General features: G+C 52.9%; 1 long non-coding RNA gene across 1 annotated transcript in view; it reads right to left on the bottom strand.

Annotated features, from left to right (window-relative positions):
* The window catches only part of LOC106893913, a 63,345-nt gene extending 59,475 nt beyond the window's left edge, over window positions 1-3,870 (bottom strand). Inside the window, exon 1 of the long non-coding RNA XR_001413198.1 lies at window positions 2,578-3,870. This is a non-coding gene — a long non-coding RNA (uncharacterized LOC106893913). The remainder of the gene's footprint in view (window positions 1-2,577) is intronic.
* Window positions 3,871-7,920: the final 4,050 nt, after the last annotated feature.

Raw genomic sequence — 7,920 nt, 5'->3', positions numbered from 1 at the left:
GGGGGACACAGAACGGGTTGCCCTCCGCTTTCCCCCGAGGGTGCTGAGAGCGGGCGGGGGGGAGCAACCAGGGGGAGCCCCCCCCAGGTGATGGGGAGATGCTCACAGGGCGAGCAGCTGAGCAAGGAGCATCAGTCCCTAAAGATTTTGGGGGAATTCGCATGCGGGTTCCCCCTCAACCTGCGCCCAAAGCCACCCCCGGCTTTTGAGGGGTTCACCCAAAGGACCCCCCGGCTTTTGGGGAAGTCACCCGAAGGGCCCCCCCCACACCCAGCTCCCCCGGAGCATCCCCCAGGGACACCAGGGCCCTGGCAGGGACAGATTCAGGGGACAGGGTGGTCCGGGGGGGGATTGCTCGCCAGGGAGCAATTAAAGGTAATAAAGTGCCTCTGACAAGGAATACTCCAAAGGCCAGAGCTGTGACAAGGGATTGCTACTCACAATCATCTGAAAAAGCTTTTCCCACCTGAAACTAGAGGGAAGGATCCCTGCAGCTGGACTGTCATCGATATTTCTTGCAGGATCCAGAAGCAGCCCCGTACCAGACCAGGATTGTCCCCCCCACACACCTTCAGCAGCCCCTCAGGATGCTGAGATCTGCACCAGGGACCCAGCGAGGTCCCCAGAGCAAGCAGAGCTCAGCACAGCACCTACTACACACACACAGGAGCTGAGCAGACAGCGAAGGCGTCCACTGACAGGGATGGCATCTCTCAGAGCTGAAGATGCCAAAAATAAAACCGAATTGCAATAACCAGCCCAGCCCCACATCTCAGCAGCTGGAGCAGAGACAGCACGTCCCGGCTGCCCAAGGCTGGTTCAGGGTGGAAAAATCTCTGCCTTGCCCAAGGAGATGATGCTGCACGACCAGCAAGAGGATGAGCACCATCTCATCCCTCCTCCCTGTGTTCAGCAGACCAGAAGCCAAGAGACTCGTGTTGCAAAAGGGATGAAGTCAAGGACTTGGTACGTTCAGATGCTCCCTGGAAAAACCACGATCCCACCCAGGGGGGCTGGAAAGAGACTGAGCTACAACAGCACCAGACACTGACCCGGGAGGGGCATTAGAACATCCCAGCTCTTCAAATAGTTGGAAAATTTTGCAGTGCAGAAAGAACAGAAATCAAGGGAGCCTCAGGTTTGTGTTTGTCATCTCCATCCATCCTGAAGAGCACACACCTGGGCACACACCACATCCTGCATCTGCATTCCATAAAATGGGAAAACAGCAGCTTCACAGCTCTTCTCCCCTCAAGCATAGTGGCACAAACCACTGCTCAGCTGCTGCAGAACATGTCCATGACCATACTGGCCCCAAACAGAGACCAGCATAGACCTCCCACTCCTGCCAGACTTCTCAGACTGACTGACCACCAAACAAGAACAGATGAGCTCTAACCAAAGACAGAAATGTGCTTTAAAAAAAAAAAAAAAAACCACCAAGTCTTCCCCAGCAGCAGTTTTCCTTTTGTTTATGACATTTCTCAGCCTTGTTCTCCCGGAGGAAAGCTCACTACAGAGAAGGACACAGGAGGAAGCAGCCTGGGCAGGGAGAGCCTCAGCACCTTCTCGAGTGAGTCTCAGTTCTGCTCCGTGTCCCAAAACCAAACTGGATCCCCCCCAGTTCAGAGCAGAGGGCTTAGACCCTGCACAGGGAACAGGGACTGAGGGGGAACGTCCTCACCAAAACACACAGGGGCCACGAAAGGCAGGTGCCACCAGCAGGACAGTCCCAGAGGAAAGGCAAGACAGGACCATTGCATCCACCTCCGGACAAGAGAGGGGGCAGTGAGGACAAACCCCGTCCCCCCCAGCACAGGAACCACCAGCTCATTCTCCAGCCGAGCAGAAATCCCCACTTTTAATCCCCATTCTCCCAGGACACACTCTCCCACAGCTCCTGCAAAGCCCCTTGGGCACATCTCCCACCATCACCTCCCAAGATGTCAACGATGATACGAGTCTCCTCAAAACCCAAAGCCCTGGCATCATCTTCTACCAGTTCTACCCCCCACACTTCCCCAGAAAAGTAGATTTTCCATTGTGAGGAGTTTTACACCACACTCCCCTCCCACAGGAGCTCATCCCCTGCATCCCCTGAGGCAGCAGGAGCCCCATGGTACCCTCGGGACAAGCCACACATTGTTCCCAAAAAGCCCAACAAGCCCCAGGCTCCCCCAGGCAGCCACCACTGCTGCCTCCACGCTCTTTAAAGTGCAGAAAGTCAGCGGGGTTCCCCCTCGCCAGGGAAAGAAAGAAAGAAAGAAAGGAAAACCTGCTTGGGGGTTGCCTGGTTTTAACTCCTTTGTCCATCACTCAGCAGTGTAACTCCAGGAAGAAAGCTCTTATTAGGGATTTCGGGCTCAAATGGTAGTAAAAAGTTAGTGCTTTGATTAAAGCAAGAGGGGAAAACCCCACCAGCTTTCAGAAACAAGCCCTCTACTCTCCTGTTCTCCCCAGAGCAGCAGGTCACTAGATTTGGCATTTTTTTTCCTAAAATAAAATACAATTTTCCAAGAAGGCAGTCCCACAGGAAGGGTTTCTTATTAAAAAAAAAAGTACATATTCTTGACTCACCTAAGACCAGCAGGATTTGTCCTACACATGCCCACGGACTCCTTCCTCCTCCAGAGCCACGATGCTCAAAGTAAGTAGCCCAAAAAAAGAGGGAGCTGGAGCATCAGGCTGTAACTGCTGCTTTTCCACGTCTGACAATCAGGAGAGTTCATGTAACGAAGCCAGTTCCACCAGATCAGTTAAACCCACACCAACAAGAAGTAATCCACCAGATTTTGAGAGAAGCAGCGTCTGCAGCCTCCGGCCGTGACATTCCCAGCTACAGACAGGAGGGAGCATCCCAAACCCACACCAGTCCATGGGCTTATGGCTCCAGGGATCCCAGCAGAGACAAACCATCCAGAGACAAATCCTCTCGGCTCAGGACCGCTTGCTTGGTGGAGGGGGAGAAGACACAAGCCTGTCAGAGTCTTGTCTCCTTAATTCTGGGCACAAGGACAGTCCAAGTGCTATTGTGGCTGGTGGCATCTGCTCCTTTCAGTACAAAGTACCAAAAACTGTAGCAAAGCAAGTGTCAGGAGGAGAGGACAGCAGTGACCTTGTTCTCCAGGCCTCCTGCAGGAACATCCAAGGGTATCTGAGCACATCCCAGGTAGCACAGCTGCAAGATATTCCCAAATCCAGCATTAAGCAGCCAGGACCACGCTGAGATGAAGGACCACAAAGTGGGATTATTCTTGCTGCTGCCGAGCAGAGGTCCTGGCCGTGCTGCTGGACACGTCCAGGGGAGCAGGCAGCACCAGCCAATTCCTTGCTTAAGATGCTACTGTCCCAGTTGTTCAGTCAGTACTGGTCGCACTGGTTTCTGACGTGTAGGGCTACAGTTTAAATCCATCTGCAGGGGAGAATCATTTCTTCACAGGGCAGCACATCTCCTCCACCCAGCAGCAGAGACAAGTGCAGCAAATGCAGCCAAAGGCTCACAAAAAGGTGACAATTCACACCAATAACGGCACACCAGTGGCCATGTGTGCAGAATGGTCATCTCCCACCGTGGAGTCCTCAGGAGCTTGATCCCCCTCCTGAAATCAGCACCTGCAGCAGAGCCCAGTCCTGCTGAGCCCTTCCAAAGGTCCACTCAGAGATCCCAGAACCTGCTGAAGATGTGGCCGAGGATAAACAGCTCCCACCATCCCTTACCTTTGGTGACAACCTCATCAGAGGGTCCAGGACAGACCCAGAACCTCCCTTCCCTCTACCCCCTTCCCAGCAGCAAACCCACAGGATTCACAGCAGCACCGAGGATGGTCAAACACTTGTTTGGGAGGGATTTTGATTTATTCCTCCTCTGCCAGCTCCGCGCACACACCATCACGTGTGGGTGCACACACAATTTTATTAGAGATACATTAGTACGCGCACTACCCCGCTTCGTTAGGGCACTGCTGCTCCCCAGCACAAAGTCCGTATTTGTTTCCCCTGCAGGGGTGGAAATAAAGGGGGTTTTGTATTTTCTTCCTCTTCTCTTTGCAGGCTGGAGTGAGTTTATTTGACACTCCAGCACTCTTTGTGAGCTGAGTGCCCGAGGATAAATGCTACCCTTAAGAGTTACTTGGCGTTAGACAGAGGGACCCTCTTCAGAGGAGAATGGGGGGCTTGTTGGGATGGGGTGGGAGGGGGCACGGGGAGGGGGCCTCCGAAGAGCGCCTATGCAGCCCTCATAGAAGGGTCTCTGTCCTGGGCTCACAATAGAGCGAATTCTTAAAGATACCGGGAGCTGAAAGGAAGGAAGGAACTTTCCTCCTTTTAAAAAGGATTTTCAGGAACAATTGAAGAAGCTATAAAAAGGGGATCATTATTTCCCATCCAGTCCACCGGGCTGGGAAGCCCTCCCTCCCCCTCTCCAGCCCCCGGCTGGGAAGATCTGACACAGACCATTGGGACAAGCACAAGAGGTGGGATGATGGTCACCATCCAGTGTCCCTTTGCTGAAGGAGCTGCCCAGACCCCATGAGCAGGAGATGTCCTCCTCCCTCCCACAGATGGGTACCAGTTACACCAGTCACCTTCTCCTCCCCAGGACCAGCTGCCCTGGTACCTCCAGGTCCTCCTGCCTCAGAAATAACAAAAGGGAATCACCCAGAAGCAATGTTTGACTCAAACATCCACTGATGGAGCAGGATGCCACCATCCTTCCAGTGATACAGGAGCACCTACGTGTCCCTCCATCCTCGCAGAGACACAAATCTGTGCAACAAGGAGGGCACTTCCATGGCTAACACACAGCTTGCCCAGACAGAGGCACCAGCCAGCCCTAGGTGAGGAGCTCCTTCTCCCCAGCTTCACGATGGAGAGTTTTCTGCAGACACACTGAGCCTTGCACAGCCCAGACAGAGGAGCCAGAGCCCCAGCAGTCTGCCTGGTGAGCTTCAGCTCCAGGTTGGAACCAACTGACCCCGACCACTCTCATAGTGACTTATTTCAGCTCTTGGGGCTGCACTGCAGCATTTCTGGCATCTCACACAGCAGCAACCACAGCCCGGATGCTGACATCCCTCTTTAGGCTGGCATCTCACACAGCAGCAACCACAGCCCAGATGCTGACATCCCTCTTTAGGAGGGAGGGGAGCCATAGGATGAGGGGGAAGGGTTTGACACTGAAAGAGGAGAGACTGAGATGAGGTGGGGAAGAACTTCTTTGGTGTGAGGGTGGTGAGAGCCTGGCCCAGGTTGCCCAGAGAAGCTGTGGCTGCCCCATCCCTGGAGGGGTTCAAGGCCAGGTTGGAGGGGGCTTGGAGCAACCTGGGCTGGTGGGAGGTGTCCCTGCCCAGGGCAGGGGGTGGAACGAGATGATCTTTAAGGCCCTTTCCAACCCAAACCATTCTAGGATGATTTTGGTGAGCCCTGTGTGTACCCCAGAAGCAGGCAACATCTCAGCAGGACCTCACCCCACCAGGCTCCCCCATTTCCTCCTCACCTCCAGCTTGCTGAGGAGGTTCTGGAACCACACGTGCAATCCAGTCCATACCAGAGCTCACTGGCCATGAAGAAAGCTGCTAGAACTCACCACAACCCCGAGGGGACCTGTTCTCCCCAGTCCCAAGCTTTTCCTGCTTCTCAGAGGTGGCAGGACTCAGCTCGGGGGCTCCCAGCAGCGAGCAAACAGGATCCTCTCGTCTTAGAAACACAAAAAAGCTCCTCTCAGCTTTAATTCAGCAATTTTGTTTCCCAGCTCATTGCATCAGAGACAGGCCTTTGGCCATTAGCTCCTCTCAGCTTTAATTCAGCAATTTTGCTTCCCAGCTCATTGCATCAGAGATTGGCCATCCACCTGCAGAACAAGCCAGGCTGCCTCTTGGTGTCACTGGCACCACGTTCCCATCCCTCCAACAGTGACACATGTGCCAGTCCCATTGCCAAGAATGAAGATGGGCAGAGGACAATGCCACCTGCCTCAGAAACATCACCATCATCCAACCCACAAATCCCGAAGGGACCTTCTCTGCATCTCCTTGCTGCCAGCAGGAGACCACACACCAGAAATGTGTTTGCTCACAGCAATTTAGGAAAAAGAATTCCAAAATTCAGGAGCCACTCCTGAAACACACTGGCCTGAACCTGCTGTTTATAGGACCAGCAGCAGGAGCTGGACTGGACTGACCACAGTGACACCACCATCCATCCCAGACTGGAGAGGATGATGATACTGAGGTCCCAAAGCATCCTGCCTTCACCTGACCCAGCGCAGGGCACGTGCAAGCAACCCACAGCAGCACTTCAAAGCCAGTTTAAAGCCACCATATGGTACCACACACAAACCTTGTAGCCCTTGTGACCAAGTCATGTTGCTTGAGAGGTTCAAGGTGTTGTCTCAGACCCAGCTTTAATTAGAACGGAGCCATCACTGCTCCTCCTTTGCAAGGCCACAAGCAGTTTTCTGCAGCCAGAGAGGTGACAGCTCTGGTCCCCCCTCCCCAGGGAGAAAAGGCAAGAATAAAAGCCCGTAGCAAGAAGCATTAAGAAGAGCCTGACTTGATAACATTTGTTCCTGATAAATAAAAAAAAAAAAGCCCAGAATGGCTTTTGCATTTTTTCAAAGCCGCACAACCACCCAGGGATCAAACACATTTATTTAAAGGCTTAGGTTTTAACCCTCAAAAAAACACATCTGTGGCTTGGCAGGAAAAAACCAAAAACAGCCAATTGAAGGAAAAAACGTTGCCTTCTGAGGGCACGGGTGCAGCCCAGCCCTGGGACCGAGATCTTCACACCTCATCAGCTCTGTCTGGGAGAAGAGACACTTCCAGACGGAGCAGAAGTGAGAGAAACCTCCCCCACCACGCTCCATCCCTGCAATTCAGAGGCTGCCACAGAGGGGAAAAAAACCCCAAAAATGAAGAAAAGGGGGAAGCTTTGAAGCTCAGAAACCAGCTGCAGAGCGGGACACGAAGCCACACGGAACGTGGGCTCTGTCTCCAGGGACTCATACGGCGACGCACTGCAAACCCTAACCCTGCACCAAGGGCTTTCGTCCAAAAGGAACAGTATTTATTAGGAAGTTATAGGAGGCAATAAAAGTGTTTTCATGCAATATTTATACTGACATGTGGGGGCGGAAGGCTTTATGCTAGCGTTTTCCCCTTCATTTTTTTGTTTTAAATACATCTTCCTGATGAAATAAGCCATTCTGAACAAGGCCACCCTTTGTAATGCAGTTATAATTTTTCTGGCCGGCCTTGGTAACTGGCAAAACACTCTGCTTTTCTTGCCCTCTCTTTTGTTGCTTTGCTTTTTCTGTTCAAAGTTCAAACAAACAAAACAAAACAGAAGAAAAACCCACCCCAGCAAGCTGCATTGTGCTCCTGGCGTTATCCCCCCCCACAACGCCATTGTCTGGGGCTCAGAGGGGTGGAGTGGGGGGGGAATGGGTGTGGCCCCAAATCTCCTAAAATTGAGGGCATTATGATCATTTCTTATCCAGAAGAACCCTCAGATAGGACAGCTTGGGTCCAAACCAGTCGAGATCTGAGCCAGCTGCTACTAAAAAGCGCCCATCACCGAGGGGAAGGGATGCTATGGTATCAAATATATCCAAAATCATGCACAAGAGGAATCCACAGCAAAACCCAGTCCTGGGAAGAGCCAGGTCAGAGCCCAGGACTTCCAGATCCCAGAGCTGTGCTTTGCTGCAGCAGAAGCATTCACTTAGGAAAGAGTCAGGTCCCAGCCCCAGTCACAGCACCCCCCAAGTGCCCCCCTCAACACACAGCCCCACATCAGGCTCTGAGATGGCACCTGAGTCTGGTTCAGAGACTACTAAACCCCCCCCAATCTGTAGTTTCATTTCCAGCTGCTCCTCAAACAGCTCCTGGTGTCCACTGCAAGTGACCATGACCACCAGTT

The sequence above is a fragment of the Calidris pugnax genome, unplaced genomic scaffold (assembly GCF_001431845.1).
Source record: "Calidris pugnax isolate Ruff unplaced genomic scaffold, ASM143184v1 scaffold206, whole genome shotgun sequence".
Lineage (NCBI taxonomy): Eukaryota > Metazoa > Chordata > Aves > Charadriiformes > Scolopacidae > Calidris > Calidris pugnax.
Note: the sequence above shows the minus strand (reverse complement) of the source record. Positions and strands in the feature narration are given on the sequence as shown.